General features: G+C 35.9%; 1 pseudogene across 1 annotated transcript; it reads left to right on the top strand.

Annotated features, from left to right (window-relative positions):
• Positions 1 to 924: 924 nt before the first annotated feature.
• Positions 925 to 13,832, top strand: LOC144366075 (radial spoke head protein 4 homolog A-like; annotated as a pseudogene). Its single transcript, XR_013424925.1, has 6 exons — positions 925 to 1,707; positions 6,120 to 6,363; positions 9,280 to 10,017; positions 11,185 to 11,332; positions 12,030 to 12,147; positions 13,607 to 13,832. The product of XR_013424925.1 is annotated as a radial spoke head protein 4 homolog A-like (transcript).
• Positions 13,833 to 19,830: the final 5,998 nt, after the last annotated feature.

Genomic DNA, 19,830 nt, shown 5'->3' with positions numbered 1-19,830 from the left:
TTAATAGTCAAGACAGGATAGTACAAGATATGGTCCAATCTTGTACACCTTCTTCATGTTGAAGACTATATACAAAAGTCATAATCATGATCTAAAATCATTTGCAAAATTATGAGTTGGTATTTATATTATCAAGTAAAGACTTATTATGTTGACAGATTTTAGGGTTAATTTTAATTTAAATTATTAGGCAATAGGTAATCCATGAACTGTATTATATAGGGTGATTTTCTGCACTGCCTTCTCCTTGAAGATAACATTCTGTGAACTCACAGGCAGATTCCTAATAAAACAAAAGAGCAAAACTCAAGCCTTCTTTGTTTGTTCTCCAAAAGTCTCCAGAGTTGCTTGGTTGGCACAATGTGTCATCTTCTATGCGTTATAAATGTGAGTCTCAGACTAGACATCCATGCAGTTTACATCTTGGAATCCCTCTGTCTACACCACAGGGTCTCATTGTCACTTGCACCTACAGGATTCCCAAAGACCCTCCTACCTTTCCTTTCCTTCCTCCCTCCTTCTGTGCCCCCCTAATTTCCTACCTTTCCTTCCGTTCCATTCCTACCTTTCTTCTGTTCCCTATGCACAGACTAAATGCAAGGTCCCTCCGCTAAAGCCTGTTAACTCCTCACAGCTATCAAACTATCAGACCTTAAAACCCTCCTTCCTGCAGGGCACCTTCAATCCTTTCATTAAACAATGGAGACACAGAAGCTGGAGTTCTCTGGTTTCCAAACAGAGTCCAGGTCGGATTGGCTGAGCTAGATAGAGGGGCAGGGACTCCATCAAATCACAAACCTAGGATTTTCATGTTTCTTGGGCTCCTCCCTAGAATCCTGGCAACTGACTTGTATTGTTTTTCTTAAGGAACCCTGCCCTGGGTTGCTATGGAGACAGGAAGCTGCAACTTACAGAGCAGCTATGACCCAGAGATCACATAAGAGACCTCAGCAAACACCAGCCTTGCATTGCCTTCTTCCAAATCTTCACACCCATTTCATCCAAACCTTTTTTTCTCTTGTCTCCTTCCATGGAAGACTCGACTTCCCTGAAGCAAGAAAAAGAAAACCACAAATTGAAGGAAGTAGAGGGGCCATGGGAAGAAAAGACAGCAGCTTCTGCCCAAGACCCTGACCCTCAGTCATCCGAGCCTTTGGAGGCAGAGCAGGTACCAGAAACTGGACCCCAGCCCAGCAAAAGCCCTCCTCGGAGCCCCCGGTCCAGAGCCAGCATGGTTCTGGGAGACCTCACAGAACCAGGGGCATTACCTCCCCATTCCCCTCCTCAGCAGCCCTCTTCCACTCCTCCCTTGACTCTGGGGGAGCAGGATCTTGGAACCCCACTGCAGTCAGACAGGACCACTAGTATAATTCCTAATGCTGGGACACCTCTTTCTGATCCTTTGGAACAACCATCTGACAAGAGAGAATCAACTTTTCATCGCACAAGACAATTGGAGGAAAACACCTTTCCACAGTCTCAGCAGTCCAAATCTGACCTGTATGGGCCAAAGGACCCAAGCTATGATACCTCTAAACAAAAAGAGCTGAGATTTGACATTTTTCAGGAGGAAAATTCAAACAGTAATTGTGATCTTCTGCAGCTGGAGCCTGGGGCCTCAGAAGTGGCCCCCAGCATGCTTGAGATTGCCATTCAGAATGCTAAGGCTTACCTACTGAGGACCATTAGCAAGTTGGGCCTCAATCTGTAAGTTTCCAAGAAGAAAGATAAAAGTTTGTCAAAGCAAAAGGGGGTGTGAGTATCTCTGTGTGAGAGTGTGTTTCTGTGAGTGAATGGAAATATACTTGAGAAGATTTTATACTAAAAGGGAGTTAGTGACATAGCTTTGTATCACAGGACTCAGAACATGTCACCTGTCAGGATTCTTCAAATTTCTTTGAAGAACCTAGGAACACAGAAATAAAATGTAGGATTGTTGGTCATGGGCTTTGTCAGAAACAAACAAACAAAAAAGCAATATAGTGAAGTCTAAGCATCTTTCCAGGATTATTGTAATAAATAAGTGTCTGCAGAGATACAGAGAGAACATGTCTGCAATCTAAGCATTCCAGTGCTTGCATGACTTGGCTCTGAGTTCCTTCCCAACACAGTTTTCCTGGGACTGTCCTGATTTGAACACTGAAAATTCTTCATCCTAAGAAACTGCTCAATCCTGGGCCATCTAGGAAAATTGGTCACCATAGGAGGCCTTTAGGGCACATGCTATTTATCCACTTTTCTCTTAAAATGTGATGGTCAAATAAGTTCAGGAATCCCACTGTAGTTTGAATTTCAGAATTCATGACAGCAAAGCTCTGTAGAGGATCTCTGTAGAGGGTTACAGAATAATAACTGAATTTTATGCCTAGAAAGGAGTTTAGAAAACATCAAATGAACTTATCTGCTTTTAAGTGGTGGAAATAACTGTGAGAGAACAGAATTTTCTCGTTTCCACTGGCTCACATCTCTCATATCTACTTCTCTATCACTGTGCTCCAGTCACACAGCCTGGTGAGTTTCATGTTGTTCTCTCTGCACACAAGTTTCCTTTTCTTAGTCTTCTGGCAGACTCTGACCCTTCAGAATTTAGCTTCCATAAAACTTTGTTATAATAATCTATTCTTTTCCTTCATCGGACTTAATACCCATTATAATTTCATACACATTTATAGGCTTATATTTTTTAAAATATTTTTTAGTTGTAGATGGACACAGTGACTTTATTTTATTTAGTTAGTTTTTTTTTTAATGTGGTGCTGAGAATCGAACACAGTACCTCTCACGTGCTAGTGCTCTACCACTGAGCCACAACCCCAGCCTCATGGGCTTACATCTTAATGTCTTCCTCTTCTACTGGAATGGAAACCCTAAGAGTGAAGGGATCATGTGAGTCTTGTACACCACAGTGTACTTAGTGCCTAGCACAATGCTGTCAACTGATGATTGAATGAGGATGTGTGAATGAATGGAAGCTCAGGACTACAGTCCACGCCCTCTGAATCAATTTCAGTTCTCATCATAATCTGTTGAGTTGCCTTCGGTTTTGCCTGTAAATTCTGAGTGCTTACTGAACATACAATATGACAAATATTTGCAGCTGTTACTAAGCTTTAGAAAATGTAAAATATGATTTTAAGGTCTAATGAAAAAAAGTATTTGCTGTGACAAATCTTCCACTAAACTTGAGATTGAACAATTTAAAATATTATTTATAATCTATCATTTTAGATACAACTTACTTATAGAGAATGTAATTTTGCAATTTAGTAGAAGATTATACTTGAATACCTAGGATAAATTTGTCATAATCTGCCAGGTTAAATTACAAGCATGAGTCGATAAATGTTTTACAATCACAAAAGAGCTTCATAAAAATACTTGTGACACATTTACTAAACATTTAAAATTGAATACAAAAAGTAAAGTAAGAAAATTCTCTTAATGAATTATTTTCTAGCTGATATTACTTAATATTTAAATTTATTTTATTTTCAAATGCTGTTTCTGAGTTAATTGAATACTTTCCAAAGTATTCACCATTATCCTCTTTAGAGCCTGCAGTTAAAAACTGCTTAGTACTGGGCGCAGTGGCACACGCCTGTTATCCCAGCTACTTAGGAGGCTGAGACAGGAGGATCGTGAGTTGAAAGCTAGCTTCAGCAAAAGTGAGGGCTAAGCAACTTAGTGAGCCTTGTCTCTAGATAAAATACAAAATAGGGCACTAGAGATGTGGGTCAGTGGTTAAATGCCCCTGAGTTCATTCCCTGGTACAAAAAAAAAAAAATACTTATTAAAGATGCATTTAATCCATACCTTTCATATGCAGATCCAATTTGGCAATCATAAAAACTGTTTTGTAGCAATGAAAATCTGTTATTAAATACAGAATCTAATAAATTTTTTTGCTATTGAATAAAAAGCCAAGAGGAAAAATTATTTCCTCTTTTTCAATCATTCTATCAAAACAAATTATTAATACTGCTTAATTGAAAAAATGCTGACACATGCCTGTAATCTCAGCAACTCAGGAAGCTGAGGCAGGAGGATCACAAATATGAAGGCAGCTTCAGCAATTTAGCAATACCCTAAACAATTTAGTGAGACTCTGTCTCAAAAAAATAAATAAAAAGACTGAGGATGTAGCTCAGTGGTAAATACTCCCCTAGTTTAATTCTCAGTTCAAAAATATATATTTATTATATATTTAGATTTAATAAATGTTGGGCCTGGTGGTGCTCACTTGTAATACCAGTGACTTGGGAGGCTGAGTCAGGAGGACTACAAGTTCAAAGCTAGCCTCCCCAACTTAGGAAGACCCTGTTTCAAAATAAAACATGAAAAAGGCTCAGTAATTAGTGCCCCTGGGTTCAGGCATATGGCTTGGTGGTTAAGCACCTTTGGGTTCAATCCCTGGTCCAAAAAAAAAAAAAAAAATCTAATAAAAGTACATCAGATATGTACTTAAAATTTTTTTGTAATACCTGACTGGGGAAATATGAATAAAACACTTATGGACATTATATTAAAACTTAAAACATTATATTGAAAAATAAAATGAAAATTTCGACTTGGATTCTGATTTCCCTAGCCCCTACTGGAGCAAATCAAACACTCTAGTTAAAACCTGCTATTGCCCGGTAACAACTATTTTTTTAGTCTAGAGAGTTCTCCATGAGTTTCAAGACTAAATGGAAATTAGGCAAGCTTGATGAAGTTTTAAAGAAACTCCTAGTCAAAACAATCTTGTTCACTTACAAGAACAGCAACATTTGGGCACAGAATAACATATTCTCCAAACATAATATTTGTGAATGGCCTTTCACATTGGTTGTGCATAGCGTCTACATGTTTTCTTGTGACATTCTTAAGGTCTAAGATAAATACATTAACAAAGAAAACTCAAAAAATATGTCAATTAATAGGAACTATACACTTCTCAATTTATTGTGTTTCTTTCTAGCAAGAGAGGAAATAAATAAAAAATAAAACTCCAATCTTGGCCATGGAAAAACCTAATGCAGTTTCTAGATAGGAAATATATAATGTACAATATTTCATAGCAGCATGTCAGTGTTCTCAGAAAGGGCTCAGTATTGTTTGGGGAAATGTCTTAAAGTGGTGTGTCCTTGAGCATGAAAGGGATTTTATATTATTTTTTAAGAGGAATGATGTACTGGGGACAAACAAAGGCTCTCAGCTGGGACTTAACCAAGTATGAAAGTGATTTCTATTAGATTCATCTCACTGGACAAAAGGTCAAGTAATTAGAAACAAAATTTGAGATACATCCAGCAGAGAGGCAATTTATGCACCTTTCCACATTGAACAGGAAATTTTCTTTCCAATATGAAAGCATTTTTGATCAGTTTTTGTCTTCTTAAAAATAAAGCCGCACTGCAAATCTGCTATTGTAAAATCATACCCTAACAGTTATGAATAAAATGCAAAGAATTCCTGAGAGGGTAGGGATAGCTTCATTAATTTGGTTGTGAAATAAAAAGCAGGGTTTTTGATACAACAAGATATTAGATATGTCACTTTTGAATTAAGGGGTAATACTTGGTGACAGTTGTCTTTTAGTTGTGTCTGAATGGAGATTGCAATACGAAATGCATTTCTTGTAGGTCTGAAAACACTGAAGTAGATAATTGGCTTTAAAAACAAGGTAGATCATTAGGATTTAAAAATTGGATTTGGTGAGGGCAGAGGAAGGGGGCATGGAAAATAATTTAAGGTAAATCAGTGAAAAATGTTTATCACTTCAAAGTATATAACCAAGAGATTTCAGTTTCAGAAATGAAATGTAAAAAATGTACCTGATATAGAATATGTATCTTGTTACAATGTTTAAGCATCCAAATTGTATCAGAAGCATTTTCTAAGAAAGTTGTAGGATAGGTTCTTTCATGGTATAAATTATCATCACTGAAAAATCTTTGAAGACTTTAAGTTGTTGAAATTTCCTAAAATGCTACTGAGACTGCATCAAATGCTTGTTTAAATGCTCTTGGTGTGTGTGTGTGTGTGTGTGTGCGTGTGTGTGTGTGTGAGTGTGTGTGTGTGAGAGAGAGAGAGAATGTGTGAATGTGTGTAATTTGGAATCTTCTCTCTTTGGGCAGATACGATCATCTTTCTAATGTGCTGACCAAGATATTAGATGAGCGTCCCGAAAATGCTGTTGACATCATTGAAAATATTAGCCAAGATGTGAAAATGTCTCATTTTAGTAAAAAAATTAGATACACTCCAAAATGAGAATGAGCTGCTTCCAATGTTCCAATGTATGAAATAGCTGAGATGCAGAAGAGTCTTTTTCTCCAGGGAAATTTAGAAGGAGCTGATCAGGAATTAGAAGATGAAATAGTGAGTCACTATTATAATTTTTAAAAAACTTGTTCTAATTAGTTATACATGACAGTAGAATGCACTTTGATACATCATTCACATATGGAGTATATTTCTCATTCTTCTGGTTGTACATGATGTAGAATCCCTCTGGATACATACATACATACATAATATATATATATATATATATATATATATATATATATATATATAAATATATACAGGGTAACAATGTCTGATTCATTCTACTATCCTTCCTACTATTATAAATTTTGATACTTATTTGGATTGAGTGCGGTATGGTTTCAAGTTTTTTTTTTTTTTTTTACTGAATATCTATTTTATAGTATTCACACATTATTTTTTCTTAAATCTCTTCAAGCTTTCTTCAATCAACCCCACTTCTCACCATGTTTTTCCTAACTGAGTCATTTTTTACAGATTCATATCATGTTTTAGTGCTTTTCAATCCTCACATTTTGCTAAATGTTTGTGGGATACGTTTCTGGAAAGCAAAGTATAAAATAGTTTCCTCCCATTTTTCGTTCTCCAAGTTGCTGTTTCTTATTAAATATTTGTTGAATAATAATCAATTTCAGATAGAGTGATGCACCAGGTAATGACATTTCAGAAAATAAAAGGCTACATATATGACAGTGGTCCTTTAAAATTTTAATGAGATGGATAATCTCATTATAGGGGTTGGGGAGAAACACAAATAAGCCTGAGACCCTGAGGTAGGATTAGTTTTAGAACCCGGAAGAGTTAAATCATCAGGTGCAGATGAAAAGCTCCATCTCAGAGTGGAAAGACTCTGGGAGGAAAGTCTCTGAAGCAATGAAATCTGAGCAACTCTGTCCCACATAAATGTTACAGTGCTCATGGTTTTATTTCTGTTTGGGACCACACCATGATTCCTGTTCTTAGTTCTCAACTTTGATTTGTTCATTCACTGATTCACTTACCAACTCTGTGACTGTCTATTGCCGTCCAGGTCCAGAGATATACATGTGAAAAAGACTTCTGATTTTGAGTTGCTTAAAGTTTAGTGAAGGAGACAACAAAAACTGGATGAGTGTAGTAGATAGTTTAATATGATGGAAAAACTCGGGCTTTGGAGTTCCATCTATGTAGCAATGCTATATCATTCACTTTGTAGTTGTGTGACTTCGGGCAAATAACTAAACTTCTAAGTGTCGGGGATAATCACTCAGCAGTAGAGATAGTCAAAAGGTATAAAGTTTGGCATATACTAGAAATGTATTATAGCAGTTATTATTATATTGTTTGGACAGCAAGCTACAGGGTCAGACGGAATGGAAAAACTTACTCTGGTGCTGGAAATTAGGCAAGACTTGTAGCGCAGGTGATATTTCATTTGTAACATGAAGGATAAGTAGAAGATTACCAAAGTGAAGACCAAAAGAAATAAAATTCTGAGGGAAAAAGGGACAATAGTAAAGTCAGGAAAGATTATTTGTTATGGTTTGGATATGCAGTGTCTTGCAAAAGCTCATATATGAGACAATGCAGAATGTTCAGAGGTTATATGATTAGATTATATAGCTGTAGCCTAATCAGTGGATTAATCTGCTGGATGTATTAATAATTTGAAAGAACTACTGTACAGGGTGGTAACTGTATGCAGGTTGAGTATGACAGGAAGTAGATCACTGGGACCGTGTCTTTGGGGTTATGTTTTGTCCCTGGCAAGAGGAGTTCTCTCTCTGTTTCCTGGCTGTCATGTCCTGAGCAGCTTTCCTGTCACACCTTTCAGCCTCACCTGGAGCCCAGAGCTTTGGAGTCAACCAAACATAAACTCCCTATGAAACCATAAGCCCAAATAAACTTGTCCTCCTCTAATCTGTTCTTGTCCAGTATTTTGATCACAGCAACGAGAAGCTGACTAAAACATTATTCACATTTCAAACAGCCACATATCAATTGAGTTAGATGGGAGATCTCCTGCAAACAAAAGGCAATGAGTGACACAAAATGACTAAAAGGAGATTTTGAGAATAATAAATGTAGGGCTCAATAAAGACAATGGGAACCATGGCAATAGGCTAAGAAGAAATTATATTTTGACAGAGTAATAATACAAAGGAAAGTAGATCATTTGTAAGAACAGCAAGTGCTCTCCATTTCTCTATCTTATGAGTCAACATTTTGTCTTACAAGTTATATTGATCTCAGAAAATGCTCTTTCTAACTTTCCTAAATTTTCATAAATGTTTTACTATAGTATACTTGATATTCTGCTTGTTCATTTTTCCATATTTCTATAATAGAATCATTTATTTATGTTATCTTCATTATTTAAGTCCAAAAATATGTGTCATAAGTAGGGGCAAGCATCTGACTATATTATGTCTTTAAGTATAGGCAATGTCTGAGCACTTATGATGTTTTCTTTTTATTTATCCTGATTGTTACCCTAAATAGGTTAATGTATTGATTTTTATTTAACACACACATATGTAAAACCATGCATTTAACAAGTATTTTTATGGCAATATAAGCATATATGTATATATATAACTATGTTCTTTCTAAACACATGGGCACATAAATTATATATATCTTATTTTAGGGTAGTAAGAGTTGCTTAAATATGCTTTATAAAACAAGGGTGTTGAATTTTTATCATTGATAGTAGTTATTAATTTTTTCTGCCTAAAAGCACACACAAAACAGGGCCACTGTAATATATTAGTGAGTATAAGACACAATGAATGTAAGAGGTTACACTTACAAGTAAGGAGAAAAGAATTTAAATTCAGAATTATCATAGTTTGAGTTAAGTATTTGAAGAAATGTTGAAGAAGTGGTGGAGACATAAAGTAGCACTAATATCAAGATGTATAAAGAGGAAAGAGAAGTGAACATTCCCTTATGGATAAAATTTTAACCACAGCATTTGTTTCCCAGGCAGAAAGCTCTCTTCCAAATGTAATGGAGTCAGCTTTTTATTTTGAACAAGCTGGAGTTGGTCTGGGCACTGATGAGACTTACCGCATCTTTCTTGCCCTCAAACAACTTACTGAAACCCACCCAATCCAAAGATGCCATTTCTGGGGCAAGATGCTGAGTATAGAAAAAAATTATATTGTAGCTGAAGTGGAATTTCGTGAGGGGGAAGATGAAGAGGAGGTGGAGGAGGAAGACATAGCTGAAGAAAGGGACAATGGAGCAATTGAAGCTGATGAAGAGGAGGAAGATGAATTACCAAAGGCCTTTACAAGCCCCCACCAACTATACCCAAAGAAGAAAATAGAACAGGTACCAAAAAATATGTCTATTTTGTTTGCAATGAACCAGGAAGACCTTGGGTGAAGTTACCATCAGTTATGCCTGCACAAATTGTGATTGCAAGAAAAATCAAGAAATTTTTCACTGGGAGATTAGATGCTCCCATAAGCTACCCCCCTTTCCCAGGAAATGAGGGGCAATTACTTGCGAGCACAAATTGCCAGAATTTCAGCAGGAACTCACGTCAGCCCTCTAGGACTCTTCCAGTTTGGTGAAGAGGAAGGAGAGGAGGAGGAAGAAGTGGAAGGTGGGAGAGAGAGCTTTGAGGAAAACCCTGATATTGAAGGCATTCAAGTGATGGATCTAGTGGAATCTCTCTCAAATTGGGTTCATCATGTACAGCAAATTCTTCCACAGGTAGGGGTATTTGCCAGGTGATGTACAGTCTCAATATACCTGTGTGCATTCATTTTAAAAACAGTTCTTTTACTCTATCTCCAAAAAACCTAAATCTTTATTCCAAGAACACTATAGGAATATAACAAAAATGGGGGGGGGAAGCAAACAGTGATATAGGACAGTATTACATAGAACCTATAGTGCCAGATGCTACTAAGAGAAATATATCTGTCAAGTTGCAGTGGAACACACCTGTGATTCCAGCATCCCAGCATCTTGGGAGGCTGAGGCAGCAGGATCATGAGTTCAAAGCCAGCCTCAGCAACAGCAAGGGGCTAAGCAACTCAGTGAGACCCTGTCTCTAAATAAAATACAAAATAGGGCTGGAGTTGTGGCTCAGTGGTTGAATGACTCTGTATTCAATCCCTAGTACCCACTCCAAAAGCAAAATATATATATAAATATATATAATATACATAATACTAAATTAAGGGGCTATATATAATCTTATATACATATGCAATTTAATCTTCACAAAAACTCTATGAAAGATTGAATATTATTATCTTTATTTTATAGATGAGGATATTGAAGCAGAGGGTTTAGGAACAGGACAAAGTAATATAGCTAATGCATAACAGTCAGATAGATATGAAGCAGTGCAGAATAGACCCAGAGTCCCCCTTCTTAATTACTCTGCTATACTTCCTTGTTTGTGGGTAGAAAAATCTTCATTATACTTTAACTAGATAAGAGATACACTTAGAGATCTAGCTCTAGATAAGTTGAGAAATTATACCTGCCTACCTACCTTATTACCTCACTTAAAATTTTGTTGTTTAACAATCATACCATATTAGCTTTACTTCATTTATATAAATCACATGTTACAAACCAACAAAAAACATTATTACCTTTTCACTGACAGTTTTAAAGCATACATGAACCTTCAAGTTCTGCAACTTCAAGAAGTGGACAAATTACTGAAATAAATAATACATTTTATTCTTGAAATGCCCTAAATGGAAATAGCCTTTCATAAATAACTATAGAATGAATGAATGGATAATCAACTGATGTCCCACACAATGAAAACTCATTCTGATAATTGCTTTAATAGGAACAAATATCCTGAAATGTTAAGGTCCTCTTGAGACTATTAAATAATGCAAAATTCATTTCTAGGGTCACTGTAATTGGTTCAATCCTGTGCAAAAAGATGAGGAAGAAGAAGAGGAATAAGATGAGGAAAAAGAAGAAAAAGGCGAAGATCCTGACTACATAGAACAGGAAGTGGGCCTCCATCTTCTGACACCAATCCCTGAAGATTTAGGTAACTTATATGACTGTCAACCCAGAATCACATAAACTGCACAATATGAGCATTCTGTGGCAAAAATGTAAGAGTTCAAACCTCTAAAAGTGAACTGGAGCCACAGTTTCCTCCCCTTCCCCTTCATGTGTTCCAGAATGGCAGGAGAGAAGAATGTTGTTGTCCATGCCAATGTGCTCTGACAGAAACTCAAAGAATGATGCAAAGAGGAAACACAGTGGGCCGTAGCTCTTGCTAGAAATGATCACAGGGTCTTGTGCTTCATTTTTGTCTTGCTTTCTGCAAACTTGAACACTGGTGTTGCTATCTTTACAATCACTCTTGTGCCATGTTCCTGTTTTTCTCATCTGCTTTGCTTGTGTTTGCAACCTTTAGTCTCTTCCACAGTAACAATTTGACCTTTCATTTGGTTATGAATAGTATTCCCTCTACCACAGAATCCTCCTCTCCATTAATAAAGCCTATGTTTCAAAAGTGAATATGTGTGTGCATATATGTACATATATTTGAAATTTTATTATTCCAAAACATTCATAAATTCTCTCCTGACTTTATGTTAAGCTGCTGTCTTAACTTTTCCTTCTCTATCAAGTGTGCCTATATCTATGTGTATAAGATTTATAAAAATGACTTTGGTTATATAGTATCTTCTTGTCTGTTCAAGAGTTAGATTTTCAAATCTCTCATTGGGTTCCAGAGATTCAGAATATGCCTGCTTGGACAACACAGCTGTCCACAAATCTCATCCCACAGTATGCTATCGCAGTCCTCTGATCCAACCTCTGGCCTGGAGCATATGCCTTTTCCAATGGCAAGTAAGTATCTGAACACTTTACAAACTCATTGTTGTGACTGTTTAATAATTCTGGAAATTATGTTCTCACTAGCATATTAAGCTACTATTGCTTTAACTCATCTTTGATGTATCAGGTACGTGTGGCCTAAGATTTATTCAAATAGCAACTCTATTAAATAGTAAAAGATATTAGAACAATTCAGGCTTTTGCCCTTTTATCTTAGTTATCTAATTAATTGAATTAAAATTTGGTTTTTCATCTATGATCACTGAGGTAATTTATTTATACATGCACTTAGATTAATGGAGATAATTGTAAGCAGTGTTTAAATTAGTTTAAGACTCAGATCATTTTTGTTGAACATCTCAGTAAAAGATAATTTTAAATATGTTTTATGTAGGCTGTCACTCAAGGAAAGTAAGATATAGAGGATACTAAAAATCCTTTAATCCCTCGCCAACACGTACACCTCCATTTGTCTCACACTTCCACTTCTTTCCTAATAACCTAGTGTTTAAAGCTCAACAGAGCAGGAGAGCACTGAGCTGCCAGGAGTCAGAGTAGCCCTTGTGGCAGCAAGCCAACATCAGAGCTGACTAAGCCTTTCATCATTACTGTGCTAGCATGAGGAAGAGCCGGTTTTGTCTTCTCCCTGTTCCATTTTCTCCAATGTGATGGCCACCAGTGGAGAGTCAGATAGGAAGGTGCCACAGATGTGGGGTTCTGGCATCATCTCATTGACAAGGGAGTCTCTGAAGAAAAGGCTTCTGCAATATGGATGGAAGACGGGGTGGGGGAACTAGGAGGGGATGGAAAAGGAGGCCTTCAGGACTCAGCTCAAATCCTAGAAACAAGCAACCTGGGCTAGGAATGTGAACATGTGAAGAGCAAGACCAGCCAGAGGGGCCAGAGTCCTAGGCCACAACTCCCTTAGATAAGACAACACACTGGTTGAGCCCCTGTCTGCTGTGGGAAGGGCAGTTGTCCAGTGAGGGCAACCAGGTGAAGCTTTTGCAATTGCCTATGGTGAAGCCTAAAATGTGACACATGAGTTTTTAATGACAAGGCTGAATCCTTGCACAAGCCATGAGCTTGCTGGGTTAGAAATGTTTTGACCTTCTTTAACTTTATGCAAGGTATTAAGTGTTTTTAAATAATTTAAATAAAAGTGTTTTAAATAATTAAATCAGGTATTAAGTGTTTTTCTGAATAAATTAAATAATTCACTTGAGGTCTGGGTATAGTGTACATTTTGACAGGATCTGGCCCCATGGTTTCCTTAACCAGCTTAAGCCGTTGGTCCAAAACAATTTCTGTGGTAGAATTACTGAGGGATATTTTACTTCTAGCATTTAAAATGTATTGTTTTTAAAAATTATGGGACCATGATACAAATATAGCACTTCACTGCTATAGAAGGGTCGTTTGCTTACTGAACAGAATATACAGACTTATTTATATATTTGTTTACTTAAAGAAAGTTTGAGAATTTCTACATAGGGTGGGGTCATAAGTATAGTGTGGACAATTACACACCCCCAGTTCCACCACCAGTCTATCAAGAATACCCTAGAGGACCGGAAATTACAGAAATGGATAACCCTGGTGTGGAAGAGGAGCAGGCTTTCAGGGCTGCACAAGAAGCAACTGTATTTGCAGCTTAAGAAAATAAAGAAACTGAGGAAGATGAAGATGAAGATTAGTAAAAATAAAATTAGCTGATACCTATGTTACATGAATATAGACAAACCCCTTATGTGGGACTGATTATATACATGTGTGCACATATATAAAAACATATATATAAATTGGCCATTATCCATGTGCATATTATTCTTTAGAAAAGCAAACTTGACATTTCATGTGTAGAACTATTAATGGGTCTATAAAAAGATACTCAATGGATCTTCCAGAAGCTAAATAAGGAGATCACATTATTCTTCTGACAACCCTGGCTAAAAGAATATATGCTTATCTATTCTTATTCTTAAAAGGTCTGATTTAATTTCTAATATGATAAACATTGAATATCTAATCCATCAGGCTCCTTGAAAACTTCTGAGTGTCAAGGAGTAAGGAGAACAAAAGCACTAGTAATCAGTAAATTTGAGCATGTATTTCTAACCTTTGTAAAAAGTGACTCAGGGCATGTATTCTTAAACATTTGTAATTGCTTGTTGTCAAGCCTGTGATATTGAGTGCAAATACCATTTATGTTCATTTTCTTTTTGTAGGGGGAATGTTCATAATTTCAAGACCTGCTCAAAGACTGTTGGAACATTTTGAGTTCTTTGTAAATTCTGGAAATTAATGAGCCAATCCCCAAAATCCAAGAGTCAAATGTTCTGATATGTGAATGCTAACAAACAACAAAGGGGGTGGAAAATAAAAGTTCAGTGGATTAGATAAAGGGGAATGAAGGGAAGGAGTGGTAGGAATAGGAAAGACAGTGAAATAAATTTGACATAACTTTGCTATGTACATATATGAATATACCACAATGAATCTCAATAATGGGTTTATCCACAAAACTGGGATCCTAATTAGAATAAGATATGCTCCATATTCATATAAATATGTCAAAATACTGTATAATACTATATACAATGTATAACTGAAAAGAACAAACAAAAAAGACTATTAGAGTGTTCATGCAATTGCCCCTCTCCAACTCCAGTTTTTTGCTACTGGTGATTGAACTCAGAGACACTTCACCACTGAGCTACATTACCAAACCCAGCCTTTTTAAATTTTCTTTTATTTTTTTTTTTAAATTTTGAAATGGAGTCTCAGTTTCCAAAGCCAACCTCAAACTTGTGATCCTCCTGCATCAGTCTCCCAAGTCTCTGGGAATGTAGGTATGGGTTACCAAGCTCAGCAAGCCCCTTTTGAACTTCTCAATTTCCTCAATTGTAGTCCTTGTTCATCCTATAGCAATTGATTTAAATTTGGAAAAAAATTATTTGGAAAAATGGGAAACTGGCAGATCCAGACATTTTAAACTTACATTCTCTACCCCTACATTTCTAAAACATTTTGAATCAATTAAAAAGGGAGGATATTTTAAGTCCAGCTGTATAAGTCACCCTGAATTATAAATAAGAACTAGATGCTACTCCTGAAATCATGGATTTCACTGAAGTGGAAATATGAAAAGGTAAATGTAAAGTTAGAATAGACTGCAATTTAGCAAGTAGTATAATGTGACCATTTAAGGATCCCATAGAATAGTGTCTCTCAAATTGTGGTAAAAGACCAATTAAAAATTTAATTCCATTATTAATGCTGATGTTTGTAAAATTTCAAAAAATCACAGCAATCCTTAATTTCTAAATTTAACTTGTCATAGACTGGAAGCTTGTGGATCACTCATCTACACTGAATCACACTGCTTCGAGTATGAGAAAGTGCACTTACTCTATACTTAAGCAGGTTAAGAAGTACCTTTAAGAGCCATCAGGTAGATCGGTTTGGGGGAAGGGTTCTATGCAGAAAGAGCTGGATTTTGGCAAAAAGAATTGAGTCTGATTGAACTTGCCTTGAGAGGGGTGAGAGAGGAACATAGAGAGGTAAGCTGAGGCCAGAGAGTAGAAAGGATGGATTTTTACCTAGGAATAATGGGGAGGATTAAACTAGAAAGTCATATAACTCATTTGTATTTTGGAACACTTTAGCTTCAGTTTGGAAAACAAATAATGAAAAAAATGAATCCAGGGAAATTAAGAGGTTATCAGATTACCTTGGTTAGAGAAAATGGTGACATGGACCAGGACAATTGTAAGAGGATGTAAAATAGAAAACTGGTTACTAGTCTGCAGGACAGAACATTAGAAAGTGTGGCTCCAGAATTTTCTAATTGACAATACTATTTCATCATTAGAGCACAAATTTCAGTCTTTGCTGGAATACCTAAAATTCATAAATCTTTATTCAGCAGATTTCTGTTCATTGTATGGTACACATTTGCATTGTTGTTGTTGCTGCTTAATCTCCATTTCTTCACCCACCTTCATTTCCTTCTGAGGACCTCTGTCCTGTTAGATAGTCTCCTGTCAATCAAATCAGTCCTGTCTAGAATCTGAATTCAGAGGAGACAATGTACTGTGGCTCCTCATCAGATTGTTCCTGCTATAAATTTCACCATGTTAGCCTTCAATTGACTGATTCCAGCCCAGGTCTCTAGTTAACCACGGATTCCGAGAGCTTGTGATAATCTCTTGATAATTCCCTTCTGCTGATGTTGGCCAGTGCAGCATTCTTGCTTGGAATCATACAAAACATTCAACCAGAATTTGGAAGTCCCTTTGCTATAGGACACATTAAACACAGGACTTGGAGACAACCTGTGTTTCTATCTTGGATCACAATAATTTTCTTGGGCAAACTACTAACCTCTCCAAGCTTTAGCTTTGTTGTGGGTATAATAATAGTACTGTCTCAAAGAACTATTCTGAAGACTAATTAATAGATTGAAATACTAAGAGCACCTAACAGTAGTAAAGACCTAATACATATTAGTTTATAACAACAAAATAAAGTTGATTTCTGAAACATACATAAGAAAAACAAAACTCATAATGCAAACAAGACATTTTATTGAAATAATTACTAAATCAGGAAGAATTACAGGTATAATTTAATAAAGGAATTTTAGAAATTAAATTATATGTTGAGTACTTAGAGAATTCAGATTCTTAAATTTTATTAAGGAGTTCAATATCTGAATTAGGAAAACAAAGTATAATTCCACAATCATTAAAATACTCAATTCTTCAAGGAATCTTCTCTGCTGTGAAGACTTGAGACACAAGGATCATGAGTTCAGAGCCAGCCTCAGCAAAAGAGAGGTGCTAAGTTATTCAGTAAGATTCCTGTTTCTAAATAAAATACAAAATAGGGCTGGGATGTGGCTCAGTGATTGAGTGACCCTGAGTTCAATCCCTGGTTACCGCCCCATTCCTCCCACCAACAAAGAGGTTAAATATACTGTTAGTTAGAAAAAAGATGAAGGGCATTTACATAATCTGTTGTTAGTGTTGTGTTTTCTTAGTAAAGCACCAGAACCAGAAGTCATGAAAGAAGTATTAACAGTTGGGTTACATAAGGTTAAAAGTTTTCAACAATTTTTTAAAAAAGTCTTTCCTTTATAAAGGGAAATATTTTACCACAAATAAATTTTCCACAAAACAGTAAATAAGACAACTGGGAAAAAATATTTAAAGACCAACAAAAATATAAAAAGATAATCTTATTAAAATTTAAAAAGAGTTAAATTCCCTCAACAATGAGATTACTTTCTTAATTAGCATATTAGGCAAATTTGATAATTTCCATTATTAGTAAGCATGTGAGGACAGAGGCATTCCTACATGGTATTTGATGAAGTATGATTCATATATGATAAAAAGCAGGTAGGTAATCCCTGTTAACACTTAAAATATTAGACATTTTAATTTGAAATGTTCACATTAATTGAAACATGTCATGAGAATTAAAGTGCAAGTCTTTATAGGAATGTTTATTATAAAACAAGACATCCATTGGCTGAAACTTACCTGTCCATCAAATACACATTAATTATTGCAAAGCCACACAATAAAATTCTATGAAACCATAAAAAAGAATGGCATTTAATGGCCAATGGGAAAGAATTTTTGTTATAAAATTACATTGCAAATTATATCCACAATTCCTTATCACAGACATACTTTTTAGGGCTTTCATATATTTTTATTGTGGAAGGCAATATCCTAAACATAAAATTATTTTAACATTTGGAAAACTGTGGTTTAGTGAGGTTGGAGAATCTACCTAAAGCAGGTTATTTTGTTTGTGCAAAAAAAAAAAAAAAAAAAAAAAAGATTAAGCTCTAGGACATACTTTAGCTTTTTTGTTCTTCAGACCTTTTGAAACTAAATAATATTGGAGGTGGGAAGCCAAGAGGCAAGGGGATAGCATTTTGATAAAGTCCAAATTGTGAATATTGTATTCAAAGAAGGGAGCTCTATCCATTGTTTTGATATCTTAGGTTCTGTTATGATGCCCCTCAAAATAAATCAAGCTTAGTATCTGCTGAGTCCAGATGGTACCTGAAAAAATAAATCATCTTGTTTTCAAACTCAATTAGTCATTAAAAATTAAGTCAACATTAGTGTCATTCACTGTAAAATCATTTGAGCTTTCTTTTCTTTTGAACACTCTAAGTATACTAACAAGTTTGTCCGATTTTCATTGTTTTTGCCTCTATGAAACATTAAAGTTAATAAAGATAAAATCAAAGACTCTAAATTCCTTTATCACTTGAAGAGTTGTGTTTGTTCTGATTCCATGATAGTGATAATTTGGATTAATTCTGCCTCTCCTTCTCTGTTTCCTGCTCCATGTTAGGTCCTTTTTTAGTATTTTTAACATTTTCCTTAATTTATAGTAATAATTCTACATTTTGATGGGGTAGAGTGTGATATTTCCACACATGCATACACCCAGTACTGATCACATGAGGGAAATTAGCATTTCCCTCTCTGTGTCATTTCTTTCTGTTTGGAGTCGTGGGGCTTATTTCTTCTATATTTTCTTAAAATATATTATTGATTTCTGAGTCTCTTTTTACTATAGTTAGATGGGCATCTCTTTCTCCTTTCTGAGATTCCTTATAGGCAGTTTACGGGCTTAGCAACATTATGCAGCTTATCCCTCAGTTACATACTAAATTGAAATGTGCAATGTTAGGAACTTTGTGTAGGTCTCAAGAAAGTCCATTGTATAAAGTTACTGTTATGTGGAGAGATTTAGGCTCAGTGAAACATTATGTTTGCCCAGGATCTGAGTGACTGAGATCAGTCTAGGCTGATAAGATGCTAGGGGCATTGCCATAGCAACTAGACATAGCACATATATTAATTAGCTTACTGGTTCCTAGGAAAAACTTCAGGGCTTTCAAAGGGTGGGAAACAGAGTGCCAGTTACCCCCTCTGAGTTTGCTCACAAAAGGAATGCTTCCCTGAGTATTTCCACAGTTAGATTACCTACAATATTCAGACCAGCCAAGCATTTCTATTAGATCTTCCTGAGAAATCTTTCCTTGAAGATTACTTGATTGAGCCAATCCCATAGTTCTAATAATAGTAGATTTAGAACCAGTATAGATTTCAGTTATTTTTTTTAAATTCTGTGCATACCAAGAAACTGAATTTGCTAAAAAGCTGCAAATATGGCTTTGTTTAAATTGTATGTCAAGAAATAACATTGAGTTCTTTACAAACAATCCAAGTTACCGAATCAATAGGAGGAATTCAGAGTTTAGTCTTTTCCTGAATAAGAACAGAAAATGATTAATATTAGACTCACCTGTGTAATGCCTTCATGATTGGTTTCTTGGCTACCGAAGGAAAGATAAAATTAAGGCCCTACTAAGCTGCTAGAGGTTTCCGCTCATTAAGTTGACATAGAAGAAACATGAAATATTGAGTCCTGGGAAGGGAAGAGTTGGGATGATGCATCAAAAGATTGTTTTCAATACAGGCAGATGGAGAGCTATTTTGATATTGTCATCCTGCATTTCCTAGGAAAAACCTTGGAGAATTCAGCCTTCAGTTGTGGTGAGGGAGAATTTATACTGCATCACATGGATAAATGGAGAAGCCCATAGTAGGAGATATAAGTTGAGGAGGAATCGAAAAGTGAATTGTGATCCCTACCACA

Source organism: Ictidomys tridecemlineatus, chromosome 8 (genome assembly GCF_052094955.1).
Source record: "Ictidomys tridecemlineatus isolate mIctTri1 chromosome 8, mIctTri1.hap1, whole genome shotgun sequence".
In the NCBI taxonomy this organism is placed as follows: Eukaryota; Metazoa; Chordata; class Mammalia; order Rodentia; family Sciuridae; genus Ictidomys; species Ictidomys tridecemlineatus.
This window is presented reverse-complemented; position numbering and strand designations above follow the sequence as displayed.